This window comes from Macaca nemestrina, chromosome 10 (assembly GCF_043159975.1).
Source record: "Macaca nemestrina isolate mMacNem1 chromosome 10, mMacNem.hap1, whole genome shotgun sequence".
NCBI classification, from domain to species: Eukaryota; Metazoa; Chordata; class Mammalia; order Primates; family Cercopithecidae; genus Macaca; species Macaca nemestrina.
Genome location: NC_092134.1, coordinates 43,092,366 through 43,118,615, shown reverse-complemented (window position 1 = coordinate 43,118,615; position 26,250 = coordinate 43,092,366). Strand labels below are relative to the sequence as shown.

The window sequence follows — 26,250 nt, the reverse complement described above, 5'->3', positions numbered from 1 at the left end:
CTCATATGACCTGATATCTACCTTATAAGTGAGTGAGTAATAAGAAATCAGGCAATTTTTTTCCTAATATGAAACAGTATCAAAATGCTATTGCTCCTGCTGGGATTATGTGCAACTGGTATCAAATTGTTAATAAAACGTGGCTGCAAGATCTGGAAAAATCCATGATGTAATCTTAGATCTAAGAGATAGTTCTCTTTTATTGAGGACAGGTGTATAGCTAATGAGATACTGTTACTGATAGAAAGGATGTTGCTAGCCTGAGACAAATCTTTGAAAAAAGGTTGGAGTGTGATTTCTAAATCTACACAAGCAAAATACCTTTGGAGTGGCCTTTGGAAACCTGCCATGTTAGAACAATTTTAGAACCAAATTCTCATGATATAAATTTGATAATAGTCTAATAACAGAGGTTCTCAAACATAAATGACCTATTTAAAATTATAAATGTCTGAGACTCATCACCAGCCTGTGATTCAGAATCTGTGGAAGTAGAGCTAAGAAATCTTTAGTGTGAAAAAGTTCCAATGACCAGTTGTACCTGGGCATTATCATAATTCATAAAAGCAGATGATCAATAAGAAAGTTTTTGAATAGGCCGGGCGCGGTGGCTCAAGCCTGTAATCCCAGCACTTTGGGAGGCCGAGACGGGCGGATCACGAGGTCAGGAGATCGAGACCATCCTGGCTAACATGGTGAAACCCCGTCTCTACTAAAAAAATACAAAAAACTAGCTGGGTGACGTGGCGGGCGCCTGTAGTCCCAGCTACTCGGGAGGCTGAGGCAGGAGAATGGCGTAAACCCGGGAGGCGCAGCTTGCAGTGAGCTGAGATCCGGCCACTGCACTCCAGCCTGGGCAGCACAGTGAGACTCCGTCTCAAAAAAAAAAAAAAAAAAAAAAAAAAAAGAAAGTTTTTGAACAAATTAAAGTTGACTAAAATTCCAAAGCCAAAGAGAGAAATATGGAAATTGTCATTTAAGAGGACAGATAATTGGCATAGGAGAAAATAGGAGAGAGAGAGGAATGCTAAGAAGAAAAATCCACAGTTCAGGCACAAGAAAGAGAAAAAAAGCAGCCTTTGACAGTATGTCTTAGTCCACTCTCTGTTGCTATAATTGAATACCACAGACTGGGTAATTGTTTAAAAAATGCATTTATTTCTTACTGTTCTGTAGGGTGGGAAGTCCAAGTTCTAGGGACTGTATCTGGTGAAGGCCTTCTTGCTTGTGGGGACTCTCTGTGGAGTCCTGCGGTGGTGCAGGGCATCCACGGTGAGGGAGTCTATGATAGGGAAGCAAAATCTATTTTACAACAAACCCACTCTCATGATAACTAACCCACTCCCATGATAATCCATTAATACATGAACCCATTAGTCCATGAATCCATGAATGGATTAATCCATTCACGAGGGCAGAGCCTTCATGACCTAATCACCTCTTGAAGGCCTTACTTCTTAATACTGTTACATTGGGGATTAAGTTTCAATGTGAACTTCAGAGAAGACAAAAATTTAAACCATAACAGAATAATAGGGGTCCTGAAGGTGAAAGTGGAAAGAGAAATTTATCAGTGTGAATAGAGAAAAATCTCTGCAGAGACTCAAAATGTATGTGCCACCTTCCTTATAGAACTTCTCAAATTTTGCTTCTATTTTTGCAGCATGTCCAATTTACAATCCATTTTCCAATCTGAATTCAGAGTTCACTTTTAAGAATTCAAATATGAATCATAGTTCTGGCTTGTTCAAAGCACCCGGTAGCACTCTTATGCTGTGCGGAATCAAATACGAAGCATTGTCCTGTATAAGCTGATTTTGCCATACCTGTCCAGCTAAACTTTGCTTCACTTATCTGATTGCTGTTTTGTTTGTAGGCACACTGACCTTTTGCCATTCTTGAGATACGCCAAATTTCTTTCCATCTGGGGCCTTCAAACATATTATTTTTCTAGTAAAATTTCATTCAGTACTCCTCCTGCTCTGCCCACTGCCACTAGTCAACTGCAAATTTCTAGCCATCTCTTACCTCAGAAATGATATATCATTACTCAGAGAGGACTTCTCTGACCATTTAATGTAACTTAGGTCCCTTCATTGTAATGACAAGTTACCATATATTTTCTTGATAAAGCTAATCATAAAGCCAGGTACATGCCTATAATCCTAGCACTTTGGGAGGCCGAGGCAGGTGGGTCACATGAGCCCAGGAGTTTGAGACCAGCCTGGGCAACATGACACAACCCCATCTCTACAAAAAATACAAAAAATTAGCCAGACATGGTGGTGCATGCCTGTAGATCCCGGGAGGTCAACATTGCAGGGAGCCTTGATTGTGTCACTGCACTCCAGCTTGGGTGACAGAGCGAGACCCTGTCTCAAAAAACAAACAAAAAACCTAACCATAGTTTATAACTTTACATTTACTTATTATTGTTTATTATTTGGGGAATTACTATTTTGTTGATTATATTTGTACATTGTCATGGTGTACATTTGGTATTTTGTTACATGCATGTAACGTGTAATGATCAACTCAAGGTATGTAAGATATCCATCACCTCAAGTATTTATCATTTCTATGTGTTGGGAAGATTTCAAATCCTCACTTCTAGCTATTTTGAAATATACAATACATTGTTGTTACTTATAGTCACTCGACTCTTCTGTTGAACATTGGAACTTATTACTTCTACCTAACTATATATCTTTGCCCATTAACCAAAATCTCCTTATCACCCTCTGCAACTACCACAACACACACCCTTCCCAGCCTCTAGTATCTAGCATTCTACTCTCTACCTCCATGAAGATCAACTATTTAAGCTCCCACATATGAGTGAGAACATGTGATATTTGTCTTTCTGTGCCTGGTGTATTTCACTTAATGACCTCCAGTTCCATCCATGTTACTGCAAATGACAGGATTTCCTTTTTTTTTTTTTTTTTGGCCAAGTAGGATTTCATTGTGTATATACTGTATTTTCTTTATTCATTCATTTATTGTTTAACACTTAGGTTGATTCCATACCTTGGCTATTATGAATAGTGCTGAAATAAACATGGGGGTGCAGGTATCACTTTGAAATAATAATTTATTATATAATATTTTATATATAATAATTGCATTGATATATATCCAGTAGTGGAATTGCTGAGTATGATAGTTCTACTTTTAATTTTTAAAGAAATCTTCATACTGTATTCCATAGTGTGGTACTAATTTACATTCCCATCAACAGTACAAAGGAATTTCGTTTTCTCTATATCCTAACCAGCATCTGTTGTTTTGTGTTGTTAATAACCGTTCTTACTGGGGTAAGGTGATACCTCAGTGTAGTTTTAATTTGCATTTCCCTAATAACTACTGATGTTGAGCATTTTTTCATATACCTGTTGGCCGTTTGTATGCCTTCTTTTGAGAATTGTTTATTCATATTCCTTTGCCCACTTTCTAGTATGTTTATTAGTGTTTTTTTGATGTTGATTTGTTAGAGTTTTTTGTATATAACGGAAATTAGTCTCCTGTCAGATGAATAGTTTGCAAATATTTTCTCCCATTCAATTGGCTGACTCTTCAGTCTGTTGATTGTTTTCTTTGCTGTGCAGAATCTTTTTAGTTTAATATAGTCCAATTTGTCTTTTTTTTGTTTCTGTGGTTTGTGCTTTTGAAATATTTCCCATAAAATCTTTTATTTTTATTATTTATTTTTAATTTTTTATTTCCATAGGGTTTTGGGGAACAGATGGCGTTTGGTTACATAAGCAATTTCTTTAGTGGTGATTTGTGAGATTTTGATGTACCCATTTTTACCTAAACCAATGACCTATAGTTTTTCTCCTGTTTTGTTTTTCTAGTAGTTTTATAGTTTTAGATCTCACCTTTATGTTTTTAATTCACTTTGAGTTGATTTTTGCACATGGTGAGAGATAGGGGTCCAGCTTCATTCTTCTGCATATGGTTATCCAGTTTTCCTAGCACTATTTATTGACTATTTATTGAAGAGGATGTCCGCTCCTCAGGGTATATTCTTGGTGGCTGTGTTGAAGATCAGTTAGCTGTAACTGTGTGCATTTTTATCTGGGTTCTCTGTTCTGTTCCATTGGTCTCTGTGTCTACTTTTATATCACTATCATACTGATATAGTTTGGCTCTGTTTCTACCCAAATCTTATGTCAAATTGTAATCCCCACATGTTGGAGGAGGGGCCAAGTGTGAGGTGATTGAATCATGGGTGTGGACTTCGCCCTTTCTGTTCTTGTGATAGTAAATGAGTTCTCACGAGATCTGGCTGTTTAAAAGTGTGTAGCACCTCCCACTTCACTCCCTCTCTCCTGTTCCACCATGGTAAGACATACTTGCTTCCTCTTTGCCTTCTGCCATCATTGTAAGTTTCCTGAGTCCTCCCCATCCATGTCCCCTGTGGAACTCTGAGTTATTTAAACCTCTTTTATTTATGGATTACCCATCTCAGGTGGTTCTTCATAGCAGTGTGAGAATGGACATACACATACTGTTTTGCTTACTAGACCTATATTTTGAATAGAGGTAGTGTGATGCCTCCGGCTTTATTCTTTTTGCTCAGTATTTCTTTGGCTATTCAGACTCTCTTTTGGTTCCCTACAGATTTAGGAGTGGTTTTTCTATTTCTGTAAAGAACGATGTTAGTGTTTGATAGGAATTGCATTGAGTCTGTAAATTGCTTTGGGCAGTGTGGTTATTTCACCGTTATTGATTCTTTCTATCCATAACCATGGGATGTATTTCCATTTGTTTATGTTATCCTCAATTTTGTTTCTTTAGGGTTTTATGTTTTCTTTGTAGAGTTATTTAACTTTCTGGATTAAATTTACTCATAGGTGAATTTTGTAGCTATTGTAAATGTGATGACTTTCTCGATTTATTTTTCAGCAATTTTATTTTTAGTATGTAGAAGCCTTACTGATTCTTACATGTGAATATTTTATTCTGCAACTTTACTGAATTTATCAAACCTGTTTTGCTTGAATATTTTTAGTTTTTTTTCTAAATATAAGATCATGTCATCTAAAAATAGGAACAGTTTTACTTCCTCTTTTCTAATTTGGATGCCTTTTATTTCTTTTTCTTGCCTGATAGCTCGGGCTAGGACCTCTGGTACTATGTCGAATAGGAATGGTGAAAGTGGGCATTCTGTCTTGTTCCAGTCTTTAGAGGAAAACCTTTTAGCTTTTCCCCATTTAGTATGATTTTAGCTGTGAGTTTGTTACATGTTAGCTCACTATTTAGTATGATGTTAGCTGTGAGTTCGTTATATGTTACCTTTATTTTTTTAGTTTTTAAATTTTTTATTCTTTTTGGAGATGGAGTTTAGCTCTTGTTGCCTAGGCTGGAGTGCAATGGTGCAGCCTCAACTTACCACAACCTCCACCTCCTGAGTTCAAGCAATTCTCCTGCCTCAGCCTCCTGAGTAGCTGGGATTACAGGCATGTGCCTCCATGCCCGGCTAATGTTGAATTTTTAGTAGAGATGGGGTTTCTTCATGTTGGTCAGGCTGGTCTTGAACTCCTGACCTCAGGTGATCCACCCACCTCGGCCTCCCAAAGTGCTGGGAATACAGGCATGGGCCACCCCAGCCTGTATTACCTTTAGTATGTTGGGTTATGTTTGTTCTATACCTAGTTTGTTGAGAGTTGCTTTTTTTAATCAGGAAGTGATGCTGGATTTTACCAAGTGCTTTTTCTGCATCTATTGAGATGATCGTATAGTTGTTGTCTTTCATTCTGTTGATGTGAGGTACCACATTTATTGATTTGCATATGTTGAACCATCCTTGAATCAACAATGAAATACAACTTGATCATGGAGTATTATCTTTTTGATGTGCTGTTGGATTTGGTTTGCTAATAATTTGTTGAGGATTTTTTGCATCTCTGTTCATCAGGGATACTAGTCTATTTTGTTGTTGTTGTTGTTGTGTCCTTTTCTGGTTTTGGTATCAGGATGATGTTAACCTCATAGAATGAGTTAGGGAGGATTTCCTCCTCTTCAATTTTTAGGAATAGTTTGAGGAGAATTTGTTTTACTTCTTAAAAAACATGGAAGATCTGGTCCTGGGCTTTTCTTTTTTGAGAGACTTTTTATTACTGATTCAATCTTGCTACTAGTTGTCGGGCTGTTCAGGTTTTCTTTTTATTCCTGATTCAACCTTTGTAGGTTGTATGTGTTCAGGAACTCACTCATTTCCTCTAGGTTTTCCAGTTTGCTGGAATATAGTTTTTCATAATAGTCATGTCAGTATGTGTGTGTGTATATATATATATGTGTGTGTTTGTGTGTGTGTGTGTGTGTGTATATATATATATATTTTTTTTGAGACAGAATCTCGCTCTGTCACGCAGGCTGGAGTGCAGTGGTGCAATCTTAGCTCACTGCAAGCTCCATCTCCTGGGTTCACGCCATTCTCCTGCCTCAGCCTCCCAAGTAGCTGGGACTACAGGTGCCTGCCACCATGCCTGGCGATTTTTTTGTATTTTTAGTAGAGATGGGGCTTCACTGTGTTAGCCAGGATGGTCTCAATCTCCTGACTTTATGATCTGCCTGTCTCAGCCTCCCAAAGTGCTGGGATTACAGGCGTGAGCCACTGAGCCTGGCTGGCATCAGTTTTTACATGTCCTTTTTTGTTTTGATTTTGTTTATTTGTGTCTTCTCTCTTTTTTATTTAAGATTTGTTTGTGGTCTAACATATGATAAATCCTGGACAGTGTTCTATGTGCCGATTGGAGGAACATTTATTTGTAGTTTTTGGATAAAATTTTCTGTAAATGTCTATTAGGTACATTTGATCTAAAGTCTAATTTAAGTCTGATGTTTCCTTGTTTATTTTCTTTCTAGATAATCTGTCTAATGCTGAGAGTGTGGTGTGGAAGTCACTGACTGTTACTGTATTGAAATATATCTCTTTCTTTAGATCCAGTAATATTTGCTTTATGAATATGGGTGCTCCATGTTGGGTGCATTATATACTTAGAATTGTTACATCTTCTTAATGAATTGGTTACTTTATCATTATGTAATGAGCTTTTGTCTTTTTTTTTTTTTTTACTGTTTTTGACTTAAAGTCTGTTTTATCTGATATAAGTAAAGCTACTCCTGCTTGCTTTTAATTTCCATTTGAGTAGAGTATCTTTTTCCATCCTTTTATTTTGAGTCTTATGTGTCTTCACAGAAAAGTGAGTTTTTTATAGGCAGCATATAGTTGGGTCATTAAAAAAAATCCATTCAGCCAGTCTGTGTCTTTTAAGTGGAAAATTCATTTACATTCAAGGTTATTATTCGTCGATGAGTACTTATTCCCATTATTTTGTTGTTGGTTTGTGGTTGTTTTGTATATTCTTTGTTTCTTTATTTCTCTTCATTGTGGTTTGGTCATTTTCTGTGGTGGTAATATTTATGTCCTTTCCTTTCTTCTTTTGTGTGTTTGCTTTGGCAGTACATTTTATGCTTTGGTGGATTTTCATGATATTGATTTGTCCTTTCACTTTCAGGTGTAGGACTCCCTGAAGCATATATTGTAGGGTCTAGGAGTAATAAATTACCTCAGTTTTTGCTTGTCTGAGAAAGACTTTATTTCTCCTTTATTTATGAAGGATACATGTTTCTGGGTATAGTATTCTTGGTTAGTAGGCTTTTTTTTTTTTTTTTTTTTTCCCCAGTACTGCTGGCCTGTAAGGTTTCTGCTGAGATATCTGATGTTAGTCTGATGGGGTTTCCCTAATAAATGACTAGACACATTTCTCTTGCTATTTTCATAATTCTGTCTTTACCTGACTTTTGACAACTTGATTATAGTGTGTCAGGGAAAGGACAAAATGTAACTTTTTGGGTTGCATCTATTTGGAGATCTCTGAGCTTCCTGTATTTGAATATTTAAATCTTTTGCTAGACTTGGGATGTTTTCAGTTATCATTTCATTAAATAGGTTTTCCATGACTTTGGTCTCTTCACCTTCTGAAACATCCAAAATTTGCATATTTAATTGCTTTATAGTGTCCCATATGTCACATAGGCTTTTTCGTACATTTTTAATCTTTTTTTTTTTTGTATGTTTTGGGGTGTTTTTTGTTTGTTTTTAGTTTTACAGAGTTATTTCCAAAGACTGTCTTCAAGTTCTGAGGTTCTTTCTTCTGCTTACTCTTGTCTATTGCTGAAACTCTCAAATGAGTTTCTTGTTTCATTCACTGAATTCTTCAGCTCTAAGATAGATATCTTATTTCTGGTTTCTTTAATGATATCTATCTCTCTGATACATTTCTCACTCATGTCCTGAATTTTTAATCTGATTTCTTTGTATTGTTTTTCTGTTTTGTTTTTCTGTATCTCACAGAGCTTTTTAAATATCATTATTTTGAATTAATTTACTGGGATTTCATAAAATTATTTTTTCTTTAGAATCTATTGCTGAATAATTATTGTGTTCCTATGGAATTGTAATTCTCTTTGTTTCTTTTTTGTGTTTCTTGAGTCCCTACATTGATATCTGGTGTCTTATTTGCTTCTACAAATTTTGAGGATAGTTTTCATGGGAAATGTTTTTCCTGCAGATGTATCTATGGTGTTGGTTGGATAGGACATTTTATCTTTAATTCTGGGTACATGCAGTAGTGTAGTCTGTGTATGATTTCTTTGGCTGTAAACAATGTCAATGGTGCTTGTGATTTTCTTAGTGGCTTATGCTGCAGTTGTTAGTGAAGGCTGTGGTGGGGTTTTGCTGAGGATGAAGATGCAAAGTGGGCCGGTCTTCAGGCCCCACTGGTGACAGTGGTGGGCAATGCATGTGTGACCTTGGGCCCCTAGTCAGCATACAGAGTTTTAGTGGGTACAAATGGGCCAATTTTTGGCCTTCTACCTTGCTGGGATGCTGGTGGTGGGCTGGGCAGATGGCAGGTCTTTGTTCCCCTGCATAATGTGTGTGGTATAAAGAGATGGAAGTACTGGTGGTGAGTCAACCCTTGGAGTCTGAAGCAGCAGATGTTTGTGTTAGCAGTGGGTACAGTCTGCTGAGTGTGCCATTCTCTAGGTGGCACATGTGAGTGACAGTAGCTTGCTGTGACAGTAGTGGCAGGTTGGGTGAACTCATTCTCAGGTCCACAGAAGGAATGAACAGATGCCAGTGGTGGTGGACAGAACAGTGCAATCCCTAAGCCCTTGTGCCATGTGCTTGGATACTGGATGGAGAGCAGTATCAGGCTGAGAAGGCCTTTCGTTAGGCCCACTGGTGGTGCATTTGGATGCTGTCTGTGGGTAGCAGATTGGGGTGATCTCAGGCTCCTCTGCAGAGTGCTTATGTATCTGCAGCAGCGTTGGTGGAATGTAGGGGCAGTCTGTTCTAAGAGAGCATGCAAATTCCCTATAGTCCTGCTACTTGGGGAATGGGAGCAGAGTTGCTAACCATGACTGTAGCCGTGGGCAGACAATTCTCAGACTCTGTGGGGTGTGCTCTTAGCCCCCAGTGGAAGCATCAGCAGTAGGGTAAACTAGTTCTCAGGGTACATGCCAGTGGATGACAGCAGTCCTGCTAGTGAGGAAGGTAGGTTGCTGCCAGTGATGTGCACTTTGGTCCCCAGCAGCAGTAGTGGCATTTCAGTTGGGTGACAGTAGAGCCTATCCTCAGAGTGTGTGTGCAGCATCACTGCTGCTGGGGTGGGTTTGGATTGCTTTCTGTGGTAGTAATCCCAGGTGGGTGATTATCTGAGTCCAGGGAGTATGTGGTTTGGCTGCCTTTGTCCCAGGAGCAGCCTCCCCAGCACACTGTACCATCCACTCCCCATGGTGCAGGACACTGTGTTTGCTAGAGTCCTGGAGATCCTGCTGCTCTGCTGGGTCTGACTGGTGTTGTGCTGTGCAGACCTCTGGATGAACATAGTGGGGATGTAACTGAGGCTCCAGGAATATGGAGATGCAGGGCTGTTGGGCTCCAGGGCAGGATGCAGTATAGGGCGGGCTGGGCTCTCAAAATGGTGCCATGCTGCAGCTGTCTAGAACTCGGGGTGCGTGGGATCTGGCATAAGAGCCCTCTCTGGAGCAATGCCATCATGCAGGTTCCAGGAAGGTCCCTATGCTATACTCAGAACCGTCAAGGGATTTTCTAGTGGCAACATTGTAGGAGTCCACAGTGGGGAGGCAGACCACTGGGAATCTCTCACTTACCCTTTGCCTGCACTGGGGAGCCTCTCCTGGCTTCCAGTCAATCTTGGCTGAGCTGGCTGCCTTGACTCCTGCTCCTTCTGTGCTTCAGGTGTTTCCTGTCATTTCTCTCTTGAATTCCAGTGTTCTTTCTTAGATGCTCTATTTAAAGTGTGATTAGCTACTTGCTATTTTTGTTCTTCTTTGTGGAGGAGGCGACTGTCAGATGTCTCTAGTAAGCCATCTTAAAGCCTTTTGATAGTTTAAACTTTACAGTAGAGAATGAACTTCATACAGGTAAACTGTTTTGTTCATCACTGTGTATGTATATGTATCTACCACAGGGTTTAGAACATAGTATATGCTCAATAAGTAATTGTTAAAGTAGTTAATGAGTACATCATGTGTGCTCAGAGACCCTTTCAGTGGGCAATTGATACTATGTCACACATACTATCTAATGGTATTATTCTAAGTACTTTGGGGAATAAAAAGACAACACAAATGGTTGGAAAAGATAGATATGTAGGCAAAAATATATAATAATTTGCAGAATAAATTGAATCTTATAACAGAGGCACAACAACCAGAACTAGCTAATTTTGTTTCCTAGATTCAGGTAGACTGGTTACTGGGGATCATTTTAGGCACTTAAACTGGGCCTGAAAACGATATAGGATTTCAATAGTAAAATAGAGTAAACACAAAAGTTCTGACTTAGATCACAGCCTCCTTCTGTCAGACTGGTATCTTTTCCGTCAGATGAGACACTTGTTTTGCATTTATATGTGTGTTGACAGGTAGACAGAACAGATCTCCACATTAGCCCACCATCTAGAGTTGATTGGATTTGAACTGATATCCTGATCCAAAACGATCTAATCAGTTTTGTCCTCCTGAGATTTAGAGTTGCAATTTCAAAATCCCAGGCAGATAGTGGCAGGTCCTGATCCTTTTAGAAAATGTTAACTTGGGAGTTCAGGACAACTTTGTTATTATTTTGTCATGAACATAGAGAGGCAGGGAAGGCTGGTTAGATGTAAAGAGAAGAGTGAAGAATATGTAAGAAGTGTAGATGAAAAGAAAAGAGAAGAGACACACACACAGAGTGTTAATGGTCTTTATATTTTTTTTCAGATTTTATTTTCACTGCATTATGAGACTTACTTTATCTCCATTAATTAAGCTAGAGTTAATGTGTGTCTAGTATTTCAACTATAGAGAGCCTTAATGAAGACAGATGAAAAGGTATGGGAAGAATTACAAACACAGGAAAAAGTGATGAGCCAATCTGTAGAACAGAGCATGGAGTATGTAGGGACTTGATCTGTATGTTTCCTATTTCATGATCCCATTTTTGAATATCAAGAAGATGAATAAGTTATTGATATAAATCTGGCAACTTAAATCACCAATTATGGAGAAATAAAAATCCAAGTATAATATAGTGTGTGAATTTTATTTCCTAGTAGAAAATGTTATGAAAGGGTGAAGAAACCATTGGAATTGAGGTCCTATCTGTCAATTGGGTTGCAGTCTTTACTTTGCCACTGACTAGTTATATAATATTTTATGAGTTACTTGACCTCCCTGGGCCTTAGCTGATAAAGGACAAAAATATGTGAGATCTCTGGGTTCATCTGACTAAAAGGAGTGATGAATAGCAACTGAAACTCTTTTTATTGTTTGGCAATTTCTAGTTCCTCTATTTTCTTTTGTACTGTGAAATTTATGGAGTGCTTGCTCTGATTTTTGATCTTATGTGAGAGGCTGTGACACTTAGATGCATAAGTCACAGTTCCTGTCCTTGAAAATCTCACAGAAAAAAATAAATAGTAAGAGAGAGTCACATAAATGAATTTTTATTCAATTTGCTTTAATGATATGGACAACTTTCCAAAGAATTGTTTAATTTTGTTTGGGATCACAGTGTGATGGCGGGAAAAGGCTTTATCAAAGAGGAAGCACTTTAATGAGACAATAAGGTAAGGGTATTCCATGCTGAGAGAGAGATAAGCACATATGCCAGTTACTGAATTATTGCCTCTTGGATCTGTGTTCATACATTGTAGCCTGTTCACAATTTGTTTCTTATAGCAACGAAATGGGTGCTTTGATAATTTTCCATTGTCAGCTGGAATGACGTTAAGCTTTGTCAATAGTAGATTCTAGAGAAACTTTGTGAAGGGGAAAAGATTTTGCTTTATAGTTCCAGGGGGTTGGCTGAACAGGTGCCTTCATAGTGTCTGCAGCTTTTAGCTTCTGTAGAACATAGTAGCCAGCAGTACCCACAAACCTGCAGCTCCCCAAAGCAATCCCATGTGGTAATTTCATAGCACAGTACCTCTGGTGAGACATGTTCTTATGAGTGGCTTACTCAGCAAGTCCCAGGGAGTGAATTTCCAGCAAATTTCTGTAGTATGATGACTTCTCTGCCATCCCTGATTCATTGCCATGCACTCTCCAACAAATTCTAGATCTCAGGGTTTGGCAGAGGTGGGCTTCCTCTTGCTCTATCTCAGTCCTGGAGGTGATGGCTGCTTCTTATAGCTGCTATTTCTATATTCTTTGGAGTTTACTTTTCTTTTTTTCTAGCCAATCCTTTATAACTCAAATCCTCTGTTATAGTTAATCATTCTTTATATTAAACTTTCCTGTCCAAATTTTTCTTTTTCAGTAAGACTCTTCCTGTTACAAGGCAAAAACAGAGAGGCTTCAGAACACATAGCATATTCAGGAAAGAAATACTGCATCCTAGTGAAGTGTAGTTGGTGGGTGGAAAGGTGAATATAACATTGGATAGGTTGCCTGGCGCTAGGAAACCAAGAGGTGTGAATACTGTGGTAAGGATTTCAAGCTGCAAGCGACGGGTATGCTTCTGTGTTCTAGGAAAACTCACTCTGAAAGCAGTGTGGAGGATTAATTTTGTAGATGGGAAAGACTGGAGGCAGTATGATGCTTTTGTGGTGTGGGGGGTATTACTATAATACAGGAGACATATGAGAAGGGCCTTTATTAAAGTACTGACAGCCACAGATAGAAAGAGAGGGATGAATGCAAAGGAGGCAGAATTGAAAAAAACAATGACCTTTTTGATAGCGAGATGAAGAACTTTTTTTTTGAGGATTTTATAGATTTGAGATTTTCATACTAGATTACTGAGGTATGGTGATTTTATAACTTAGGTAGAAGTTGATAGGACAAACAGGTTTGGGGAAATTTGGAACACTTTTATGTTTGTTTGAGGTATGTTGATTTTAAAGAAACAAGAAGAAAAATACTGGGTATTACTCTGTTTAAAATATACTGGACAAGAGCAATCAGGCAAGAGAAGGAAATGAAGGGCATCCAAATAGGAAGAGAGGAAGTCAAACTATCTCTGTTTGCAGATGACATGATCCTTTACCTAGAAAACTCCATAGACTTGGCCCTAAAGCTCCTCAAGTTGATAAACAACTTCAGCAAATTCTCAGGATACAAAATCAACATACAAAAATAACTAGCATTCCTATGCACCAAGAATAGTCAAGCTGAGAGCCAAATCAAGAATGCAATCCCATTCACAATTGCCACAAAACAAATAAAATACCTAGGAATATAGCTAACTAGAGAGGTTAAAGAGCTCTGCAAGGAGATCTACAAAACGCTGCTTAGAGAAATCAGAGATGACATGAACAAATGGAAAAACATTACATGCTCTTGCATAAGAGGAATCAATATTGTTAAAATGGCCATACTGCCCAAAGCAATATATACATTCAATGCTATTCCTATTCAACTACCAATGACATTTTTCACAGAATTAGAAAAAAACTATCTTAAAATTCGTATGGAACAAAAAAAACAAAACAACAACAAAAAAACACAACAACAACAACAACAAAAAACAGCTTGAATAGCCAAGGCAATCCTAAGGAAAAAGAACAAAGTGGGAGGCATCATGCTACCCAACTTCAAACTATACTACAGGACTACAGTAACAAAAACAGCATAGCAGTGGTACAAAAACAGACACATAGACCAATGGAAGAGAATAGAGAGACCAGACAGAAGGCCAACCACCTAGAACCATCTGATCTTTGACAAAGCTGCTGACAAAAACAAGCAATGGGAAAAGGACTTCCTATTCAATAAATGGTGCTGGGATAACTAGCTAGCCATACACAGGAGATTGAAACCTGACTACTTCCTTGTACCATATACAAAAATCAACTCAAGATGGATTAAAGACTTAAATGTTAAACACAAAACTATAATATTTCTGGAAGACAACCTAGGCAATACCATTTGAGACATAGAAATGAGCAAGATTTCATGACAAAGAAGACAAAAGCAATTGCAACAAAAGTAAAAATTGACAAATGGGATCTAATTGAACTAAAGAGCTTCTGCGCAGCAAAAGAAACTATCAACCGTGTAAACAGACAACCTACAGAATGAGAGAAAAATTTTACAAACTATGCTTCTCTTAAAGGTCTAATATCCAGCATCTATAAGGAACTGAAACAAAATTACAAGGGGAAAAAAAGAACCCCATTAAAAAGTGGTAAATGACATGAACACTTTTCAAAAGATGCATATGCAGCCAACAAGCCTATTTTACAAAGCCTACCATCACTGATCATTAGAGAAAAGCAAATCAAAACCACAATGAGATACCATCTCATACCAATCATAAAGGCTATTATTAAAATTTTTTTTTTTTTTTTAAAAAGGTGCTGTCAAGGTTGTGGAGAAAAAGAAATGCTTATACACTATTGGTGGGATTGTAAATTTGTTCGACTATTGTGGAAAACAGTGTGGTGATTCCTTAAAGACCTAAAAATATAACTACCATTCAACCCAGCAATCCTATTACTGGGTAGATACCCAAAAGAACATGAATTGTTCTATCATAAAGACACATGAATGTGTATGTTCATTTACAGCACTGTTCACAATAGCACAGACATAGAATCTACCTAAATTCCCATCAATGACACACTGGATAAAGAAAATGTGGCACATATCATGGAATACTATGAAGCCATTAAAAAGAATGAGATCGTGGCCTTTCCAGGAACATGGATGGAGCTGGAGACCATTGTCTTTAGCAAACTAACGCAGGAACAGAAAATCAAATGCCACATGTTCTTGCTTATAAGTGGGAGATAAATGATGAGAACACATGAACACATAGAGGTAAACAAAAGACAATGGGGTCTATCAAAGAATGGAAGGTGGAAGGAGAGAGATGATCAGGAAAAATAACTGGTGGGTACTAGTTTCAATACCTGAGTGATAAAATAATCTGTATGACAAACCCCCATGATACAAGTTTACCTATGTAACAAACTTGCACATGTACCCCTGAACTTACAATAAAAGTTTAAAAATATATACTGGACAATAGTTTTTCTGTTGAGCTAAACTAAATAATTATTTATTCCATTTCCAAAACTTAAAAAATTTTGAGCGAGACTTTTGCTCCTAAAGTAAATAAATTCCTTACATGTTTTCCCAATGCATTTTCTTCTTGGATTGCTTCGTAGTGTTTCTGAAATTTCTTCTTAAAACACCCTACAGATGGTAACTATAGAAGACAATGAATATTTTACTTTAAAAAAATGTTTATATTTTAGTAGTACAGATGAAAATTGGAGGCCCAATGAATAAAGGGTCAGTATTTAACTCCTTTTCAGCTATATACTTAGAGTTTGGATTTTGTATCCTATTACTTCAAAAAGCCATTCTTTGGAGTTGTATTAATTCTGTGAGATATCTGAATTTCCAGAAGGCTGTGTTCACTCACTGAGTATTTTGTCTGGTAATGATAGGAACTGTAGTTGCCTTCAAGGAACTGAAGACCCAGAGCAAAGATCTCCAAAGAACAACGTGTATGCACAGGCTGTGGCAGAGAATGCTGGATGTGGCACTTGCTGGAGCTGACAAATCGACTTGTGCTGGCAGGGTGTGGGATGCTGCCTGTTCCCTGAGGTGAGCAGCTGACAGACAAGCAAAGAAGCCTTTAAAGACTGACTTAGGATATTAACACCAGGCAATTTTGGTTATGGAATTGCTAGCCTTCGACTGTCTCAGGAACACACCAGTGTGGGGTGCATGGTACCTTCATCAGAATGCTATTTTCTGTGATGCAACAGGAATTTAGAAACATGTAGCTTGTGATACATTAATATGATTTAACTTCAGAAAAGTAACCAGTAGTAAGCTCTGTGAAATAGCTTAACAAAGCTCTGTTCCTTTTCTCTCTATTATTTATTCAGCTGCTTAATTACTTAGCTCTTTAATTATTATAAGAAGCACACATGTGCATGCATGCACACACACACACACACAATTGAGAAAAAAAGAAAAGAATTCTCCTTGAAATGGCAATTATCAAGGACAGGAAAAGATTCACTCCAGTGTAATGAAGTGAGCGTAATCCTGATGTGTGTTATCTTCTCTCTGGAAATGGAGTGAAAACAAATGATTTATAGTGTACTTGAGTACACTGTTTATTAAGATGGGAGGATGTGTAATCAGTCTGATTACCCTTTTTGCTCGTTGCTGTAGTGTTATCAACTCCATGCGTGTATGTGCGTGTAACTAAAAGAGGGGCTCAATAGAATTTTCTGGTAGCCAAAGCAAAATATTTTAAGGCTTCTAAGAAAAAAAAGAGGGCATAGGGTGGTTTCATTTAAGCTTTGCTTTTGCTGGTCCTCTCTGTTTAGACATGAATTGCTGAATGCCACACCTAGAATTCCAATGAAAGGAATTTGAGGAAGAATTCAAAGCCGGTCCATCTCACGTTCCTGAGGAGGTACTTCCTTATTTTATGTTGACAATGTTGATTTCTTGATCTACAAGGATACCAAAGACATTTTTGTTATTTCTTCTTACACTTCCTTTTAAAGGACAGTTATATGTTGGATTGAGGGCCCCCAGCATATATCCCAGTATACCTTGGCTTCCTTTGGGGAACCACCGCACCTGCAGTTTGTGTTGCTTTTACAGAATGGTAAATCCAGATGTAAACAACTTAGCTCCTTTGGAAGTCCAAAGGCCAAGATTCTTTCTCCATCTGCCTGGTACAACTAGGAGAGGGAAAATGATTTAACTTTGCTCAACTGGAAACTTTCTTCAAGAACTGTGAATGCAGAGCAAGTGACACAGGGGTATAAAATGTCTGAAATATACTTACCTTAATGGCCATATATGAACCAGATGATTCTTGTTATGTGATGGTTTACGTGCTTTGTGCTGTCTGGCCTCCCAGAGCTGTCTAGGTCCCATCTACTCCCACATTTAATCTTCATCAATTCTATGAAAATTTCAATAGACAGCCTCCATTCCAATATATCCCCTCAAATTAGCCAGTGGTTTTGTGGTAACTGCACATAATGTAAAGATGAAGACTGAGGATTAGAGGTCAAAAGATGTAGAAGCCTAGGCCCAGCCCTGATAGATTAAGTTTATAACTTTGGGTGAGGCACTTAACCTCTGTTGGTCTCAGTCCTATTGTTGGTAATTGAAGGGATCGAGCTAGAGTAAGTTCTATTCCAACTCCTTGATTCTAAGGGTCTTTGGGCTACTGACCAAATTTGTATTGATTTCCATCCAGAGAAGAATGCTAGTGTCAAGGTGACTGTGGAATAGAGTAATTAGAGACGAAACAGTGCCTCAAACATTGTAAGTAACTGTGGAGGATATCTAGTATTATTGTTGTCCTTATTCTGATAAGAGCAACAGGATTTTCCTTTGGTAAATCACCAACCCCCAATCTTGGCACATGTTCTTCAGGAGGGTCTGAAGCCATTCAATGTCAAAGGGATGATGGACCTGGTAAATGACAGAATCATAACCTTCGGCTATAGTAATTGTTTGGAGATCACATGGGACCTAAGGAGGCCACAGCTGCAGAAAGTATCAAGGAAAAAAGAATACTCTTGATAGTATTGCTAAACTGGCCAGATAGCTCCCCTGGGCTGCTAAATCATTTTGCAGATGCACAGCTTGCCATGTGGAAAGCACAACTAAAGAAAAAGAGACATGTTTGAAATGCTGAATCCAGTCAGTCAAAGTCAAACCTGAACCAATAAGTGACTTCTACCTGCCTGCCCCGCTAGCGCCCACCCAGAGTACGGCTGACTTTCAGTTTTTTGCGGTCAAAATTGTCCTGATTAATACAGCATTCAGTATATCTTTTCAATACATGACTTGCTTGAAAGCCTCAAAGGCAAATCTAAGACTCAAGGATCTTCTCCAAGTGGGGATAGAGAGAGATTGTTTAAATAGAATGCTGAATTATGTGGGCAGATGAGAAGCGCAGAAAAGAATTTCTCATGGATTGTAGCTATGACTATGAACCAATAAGTTACTACATTCCATGCCCTGCCCTCAAAGGATAAAGTAACCTCTATGGGAATGTTTTTAACATTCTCGAAGGTATTGTAAAGTCATAAAGGCTGTGAAGGCATGTTTTGGTCCAATGGAATGACTCCGTTGCAACTTTGTGTATCTGGATTTGTTTTCCCTGTGTATATTCCTAGCTGTGAATAGAACAACCAATATACACAGCTTTTTACCCACCACTTTACTGCTTCTAGTGCTGCAAAAAAGTCATCTATCTCTTTCCTCACTTCTCTTGCCTCTGTGACATGACACTTGGCTCTTTTATCTAATATTTAGACATAAAACATCTCTCAATCGTATGCAAACTAATATATCTGTTTGTTTTTCCAAGTCATTGAGGGTCAGTGCTTTTCTAGCTAGTTTCTTTTGAAGACCAATTTTTAAAAAAATATATGCCGAAATCTTTTCATGTCTGGATTTCAGATAATGCAGTAGAACAAGCAGCTGATTACTATACACAAATGAGAATAGGGTTTTCTTTTTAACCATAAACGAATTGATAAAAATTAAGCCCACCAATCCAAGCAAAATAATGATGATGATGATGATAATGATAGTAAGTTTTTGTTGCAACAGACACGAATGATAACTTTCTAATGTTTTAGGACTGTTGCATAGATACCAGTTGAAAGATGTGTGTGATTGCAGGCAGATAAGCTGTAACTCCACTGTATTCTTTCCCACTGATCTGAACACAGTAGGTAGAGTTACCGCATCTGGTTAGAGATCTGTTATTCTAGGTAGCTAGTTCTGAATCTTCTCACCTGAGTATAAATGCTGTCAGAGGGCAACATCATGGTAAGTGACAGACTAAAGATATCTAATATGCTTTGTAGCATTTCATTCATAAAAGAAAGAACAAGAACATTACTTTTTAAATTGGAGAGAGAGGAGAAGTTGGAGGAGAAGAGGAATGGAATCTAAATGGCAAGGTAGTAAACGAAAACTTAAGATGCACATGAAATTACATATACTTTATTTTTTGACAAAATTAGTACGTATTCGTTGTCTAATGTTTAGAAGATGAAATCAAGTCAGAAGAAGAAAAATATTATTAATCTGTAATTGTCTCAGACATAAAGTCTAAATATATCCTAATCCACGACCAGTGTTTTCAAGCATGACCATGATCCCTAGTAAGAAATACACTTTACCTTGTAATGTCATACATACACACTTGTTCATATATGTACAATTAAAACAAAATTTCACAAAGTAGTACTTATTCTTACTATATGTGATATACTCTGTCATCCTCTCCCTTCCTCTTTTTTTCTCTTCTCTGCTTTCATTTAGAAAAGAAAATTGCCTATTTATTATTCTGCACAATTTAAAATTACTGGAAAAATTCCTGTGGAATGAGAGTAGGTCATTTCTGTTGAAATTCCTGTATATAATTATGTTTATGTGGGTATTTCTACTTTCTTATAAGGCAGCATTATTAAAATGGAAGTATTACCATTTACATCATGGATTATATAACCATTGGTTTAGTCTAGATCATGCAGAAGTTATAAACAACCCAAATCTCTGTGATTTAACACAACATGGACTTATTCTTGCTTATGCCACATATCCATCGTGGCTCCCCAGTTGGACTCTGAGCCTAAGCAATCCAGGTGGGAGGAATGACTACTCTCTTCACATCAGTTAGTATACATTAAATTATGCTGCAGTAATAATCACCCTCAAAATCTCAGAAATTTACAGCAAAACAGTTTATTTCTTGTTCACATTAATGTCTTATTTTGGCCAACTATAATCTGCTTTGTCTTGTTTTCATTCCAGGGCCCAATCTAAAGGAGCGCCTTGAATCTAGGCATGCTGATATCCTGGAAGAAAAAGAAAGGATGGCTGAACAAAGCGGTTGATCTTAAAGCTATCTCTCAGAAGGGGCACACATCACTTCCACTCACGTTTCACTGATACAAGGCTATTGTTCAGCTCAAGCTTGATATCATTAGGGAGGACTTTTTTTTTTTTTATTACTATACTTTAAGTTCTAGGGTACATGTGCACAACGTGCAGGTTTGTTACATATGTATACATGTGCCATGTAGGTGTGCTGCACCCATTAACTCATCATTTACATTAGATATATCTCCTAATGCTATCCCTCCCTGCTACCCCCACCCCACCACAGGCCCCGGTTGTGATGTTCCCCTTCCTGTGTCCTAGTGTTCTTATTGTTCAGTTCCCACTTATGAGTGAGAACATGTGGTGTTTGGTTTTTTGTCCTTGCCGTAGTTTGCTGAGAATGATGGTTTCCAGCTTCATCCATGTCCCTACAAAGGACATGAACTCATCCTTTTTTATGGCTGCATAGTATTCCATGGTGTATATGTGCCACATTTTCTTAATCCAGTCGATCATTGATGGACATTTGGGTTGGTTCCAAGTCTTTGCTATTGTGAATAATGCCACAGTAAACATACGTGTGCATGTGTCTTTATAGCAGCATGATTTATAATCCTTTGGGTATATACCCAGTAATGGGATGGCTGGGTCATATGGTATTTCTAGTTCTAGATCCTTGAGGAATCACCACACTGTCTTGCACAATGTTCACAGTCCCACCAACAATGTAAAAGTGTTCCTATTTCTCCACATCCTCTCCAGCACCTGTTGTTTCCTGACTTTTTAATGATCGCCATTCTAACTGGTGCGAGACAGTATCTCATTGTGGTTTTGATTTGCATTTCTGTGACGACCAGTGATGATGAGCATTTTTTCATGTGTCTGTTGGCTGCATAAATGTCTTCTTTTGAGAAGTGTCTGTTCATATCCTTCAACTACTTTTTGATGGGGTTGTGTGTTTTTCTCTTGTAGGCTTGTTTGAGTTCTTTGTAGATTCTGGATATTAGCCCTTTGTCAGATGAGTAAATTGTAAGAATTTTCTCCCGTTGTGTAGGTTGCCTGTTCACTCTGATGGTAGTTTCTTTTGCTGTGCAGAAGCTCTTTAATTTAATTAGATCCCATTTGTCAGTTTTGACTTTTGTTGCCATTGCTTTTGGTGTTTTAGACATGAAGTCCTTGCCCATGCCTATGTCCTGAATGGTATTACCTAGGTTTTCTTCTAGGGTTTTTATGGTTTTAGGTGTAACATTTAAGTCTCTAATCCATCTTGAATTAATTTTTGTATAAGGTGTAAGGAAGGGATCCAGTTTCAGCTTTCTACTTATGGCTAGCCAATTTTCCCAGCACCATTTATTAAATAGAGAATCCTTTCCCCATTTCTTGTTTTTGTCAGGTTTGTCAAAGATCAGATGGTTGTAATGTGTGGTATTATTTCTGAGGGCTCTGTTCTGTTCCATTGGTCTATATCTCTGTTTTGGTACCAGTACCATGCTGTTTTGGTTACTGTAGCCTTGTAGTATAGTTTGAAGTCAGGTAGCATGATGCCTCCAGCTTTGTTCTTTTGGCTTAGGATTGTCTTGGCAATGTGGGCTCTTTTTTGGTGCCATATGAACTTTAAAGCAGTTTTTTCCAATTCTGTGAAGAAAGTCATTGGTAGTTTGATGGGGGATAACATTGAATCTATAAATTACCTTGGACAGTATGGCCATTTTCATGATATTGATTCTTCCTATCCATGAGCATGGAATGTTGTTCCATTTGTTCCTATCCTCTTTTATTTTGTTGAGAAGACTTCTAATCCTCTAATAGGAATGGGAGTTTAAGGAGGGGCTCTGTAAGAGGTAGACAATTATTTTCACAATAATACAATTTACCATGGTTTTATGTGTTGTTGGTTGCCGTGACAGAGAAAAGAGAGCTATCATAATGACACATACTTATCCTGTAAGTGGCACTTTATTTCAGTCTTCTACTTATTGGCTAAAAGAAGTCCAATGCTCCAATCCAAGAATAAGAAGACCAGAAAGTACACTATCCTGGTCTGGAAGTGTCAGAGAATGTGAAACCTTTGGCAACCAGTACTAATTAAATAGATAGAATGCTCTTCATCTTGGCAAGCTGCCTCCTGGTTGTCCATTTGGACAGTGTAAGCTTCAAATGATAGAGCTGAAACTCATGTATACAAACAAAGAGTTTTCAAAACAGAAGTTAGAATGCAATCTGTTTTGTTGGAATTGAATATCTTCTATGTGGCAGAACCATGTCTCCTTTAGCACTAGAAATTCTGAATCAGAGACACGTAGAATCTTAAGTGCAGAATAGAAATGCATGGTTCGCTGTTCAAAATACAAAGCTTTTTTTCTTTCTTCCCAGGTCTCTCCCTTGGTCTGTCATTGTGTTTTTTACATGCTCTAGTATCACCCTTCCTGGAGCACAGGGATTCTTGCATAGCAGACATAGACTGTCACACACATCATGTCTTATAATTTGCTGTTCAGGACACGAATATCTGACCTTAACCCTCTCTAAGACCCCACAAAGGCAAAGACTCACAGCAGTTGCTAGAGTGAAGTGTGGAAGTGGATGATTCAAAGCCTATTCCAGGAAGGTGGGAGGGACCAGAATGCCAAAGTGTGTGTAGTCAAGGCTCCGAGCCCCTCATGCATGTCCCATTGTCTCATTGGATTTCACTTACAAAACACAAATTCAACAGAAAATTATTATTAGGAATTTCAAGATGGTGACCACAAAGTATTAAACTCCAAGTGCAGAGATTCTTTCTAGTTCTAGTACTATGCAGCCTTTTATTCTTAGAACTGTCACACATTTATATAGTTCAGAGAAATATGTGTATTAGTTATCTACTGCTGCAATACAATTAAGTCTAAAACTCAGCATAGAATCTTGAAACAGCAAACCTTTATTATCTTCACTTTTGTGGGTCAGAAATAAGAACAAGGAAATCGAATTTTTAGAGCTACCATAACAAAGTCTGCAAACTGACTGGATTAAAACAATAGAAATTTGTTGTCTCACAGTCTTGGAAAAATACATGCGGTAGTTTTCTATCTTTGCCTGGCTTATTTCACTTAACACAATGACCTCCAGTTCCATTCATATTTTTGCAAATGACATAATTTCATTCTTTTTTATGGCTGAACAGTATTCCATTATATGTATATACCACGTTTGTCTTATACATTTGTCTGTTGTTGAGCACTTATGTTGATGCCATACCTTTTCTATTGCAAATAGTGCTGCAATGAACATCTAAGTACAGGCATCTCTTTGATATACTGTTTTCTTTTCCTTTGGATAGATATCTAGCAGTGAGATTGCTGGATCACATGGCAGTTCTACTGTTAGCTTTTGGAGAAATGTCCATGCTGTTTTCCATAGCAATTGTACTAATTTACACTTCCACCAACAGCTTATGAGGGTTCCCTTTTTTCTTCATCCTTGCCAACATCTTATTTTTTGTCTCTTTAGTAATGGCCATTCTATCAGGGTGAACTCTCATTGTGGTTTTAATTTGCATTTCCCTCATTGTATTAGTCAGTTTTCACATTGCTATAAAGAACTACTTGATACTAGGTAATTTATAAAGAAAAGAGGTTAACTGACTCACATTTCCACAGGCTGTATAGGAAGTATAGTAGCTTCTGCTTCTGGGAGGCCTTAGGGAGCTTTTAGTCATGGTGGAAGGCAAAGCAGGAGCAGATGTCTTTCAAGCAGGAGCAGGAGCAAGAGAGAGAGAGGAGGTGCCACACACTTTTAAACAACCACATTTCATGAGAACTCTACCATGGGAACAGAATTGGGGAATGGTGCTAAGCCATTAATGAAAAAACTGCTCCCATGGTCCAATCACCTCACCTCTCATCAGGCCCCACTTCCAACACTGGGGATTACAATTCGACATGAAATTTGGGCAGACACTGATCCAAACCATATCACTTATGATTAGTGATGTTGAGCTGTTTTTTTTTTCTTTAACATATCTATTGGGCCATTTGTATGTCTTCTTTTGAGATTTATCTAGTTCTGTGAATATTTATCTTTGCTCATTTATTAATGGGATTATTCATTGTTGTTTTTTTCTGCTGAGATATTTGAGTTCCTTGTATATTCTGGATATAATCTCCTGTCAGAGAAGCTGTTTAAAAATATTTTCTCCCATTTGACAGATTGCCTCTTCACTCTGTTGATTGTCAATTTTGCTGTACAGAAGCTGTTTTAGTTTAATGTAGTGCAATTTGTCTATTTTATTTTTGCTCTTGTGGATTTTGCTCTTGAAGTCTTGCCTGTAAAATAATTGCCTAATGTCCTGAATAGTTTTCTCCATATTTTTTTCTAGTACTTTTATAGTTTCAGGTCTCACATTTAAGTCTTTAATCCATCTTGAGTTGATTTTCGTGTATGAGGAGAGATAGGGGTCTGGCTTCATTCTTCTGCACGAAGTCATCCAGTTTTTCCCTAATGTATGTTCTTGATTGCTTTGTCGAAGATCAGTTGATTGTAAATATGTGGATTTATTCTGGGTTTTTTATTCTGTTCCATTGGACTATGTGTCTGCTTTTTTTGTTTGTTTGTTTGTTTGTTTTCTTTTTGGACTGTGCATAAGCTTTTCAAATTACTTCCTGAGGCTGTTTCTAAAACTGTTTTCTACCTCATACATAAAGGAAATGGTGAAGTCTACAGGACTGTCCACATAAGATACTCATGTGTCTGCTTTTATACAAACACCACGCTGTTTTGGTTAATAGAGCCTTGTAATACATTTTGAAGTGAGATAGTGTGATGCCTTCAGCTTTGTTCTTTTTGCTCAGGATTGCTTTGGCTATTCAGACTCTCTTTGATTTCATACAGACGTTAGGATTATTTTTTTCTATTTCTGTAAAAAGTGATTTTATTTCTTTTCTGATAGAAATTGCATTGAATCTGTAGATTGCTTTGGGCATTATGGTCATTTTAACAATATTAATTCTTCCAATCTATGAGGATGGAATGTCTTTCCATTTGTTTGTGTTATCTTCAATTTCTTTCATTAGTGTTTTACAGTTTTCCTTACAGATGTCTTTCATGTCCTTGGTTAAATTTACTTCTAGGTTAAATTTATTTTTTGTAGCTATTGTTAATGGGATTGCTGTCTTGATTTCTTTTTTGACTATTTTATTATTGGTGAATAGAAACACTACTAATTTTTATATGTTAAATTTGCTTATCATTTCTAAGAATTTTTTTGGTGGAATCTTTTGGTGTTTCTAGATATACGATCATGTCATTTTCAAAGAGAAACAATTTGATTTTCTCCTTTCTAATTTGGATACATTTTATTTCTTTCTCTTACCTAATTTTTCTGGCTATGACTTCCATTCCTGTGTTGAATAGAATTGGTCAAAGTGGACATTCTTTTGTTGTAGAGGAAAGGCTTTCAGTTTTCCTCATTCAGTAAGATGCTAGCTGTGAGTTTGTCATATATTACCTTTATTATGTTATGATATGGTCCTTCTGTACCTATTTATTGAGAGTTTTCTTCATAAAGAGTATTGAATTTTGTCAAATGCTTTTTCTGCATCTATTGAGATGATCATATGGGTTTTGTCTGTTTATGTGATGTATCACATTTATGTATTTGTATATGTTGAACCATGCTTGTATCAACAGTGAAATCCCAGATGATCATGTGTTATCTTTCTGATGTGCTTTTGAATATGGTTTGCTAGTATTTTGTTGAGGAGTTTTGCATCTATGTTTATCAAGGATATTAGCCTGTAGCTTTTGTTGTTATGTCCTTTTCTGGATTTGGTATCATAATAATGGTGGTCTCATAGA

At 37.5% G+C, this 26,250-nt stretch overlaps 1 long non-coding RNA gene across 1 annotated transcript in view; it reads left to right on the top strand.

The window, feature by feature from the left end:
• The window catches only part of LOC139356685 (uncharacterized), a 31,024-nt gene extending 5,476 nt beyond the window's left edge, over nucleotides 1–25,548 (top strand). The window contains exons 2-4 of the long non-coding RNA XR_011608985.1: nucleotides 15,981–16,140; nucleotides 16,878–16,966; nucleotides 20,347–25,548. This is a non-coding gene — a long non-coding RNA (uncharacterized lncRNA). The remainder of the gene's footprint in view (nucleotides 1–15,980; nucleotides 16,141–16,877; nucleotides 16,967–20,346) is intronic.
• The last annotated feature ends 702 nt before the right edge of the window (nucleotides 25,549–26,250 follow it).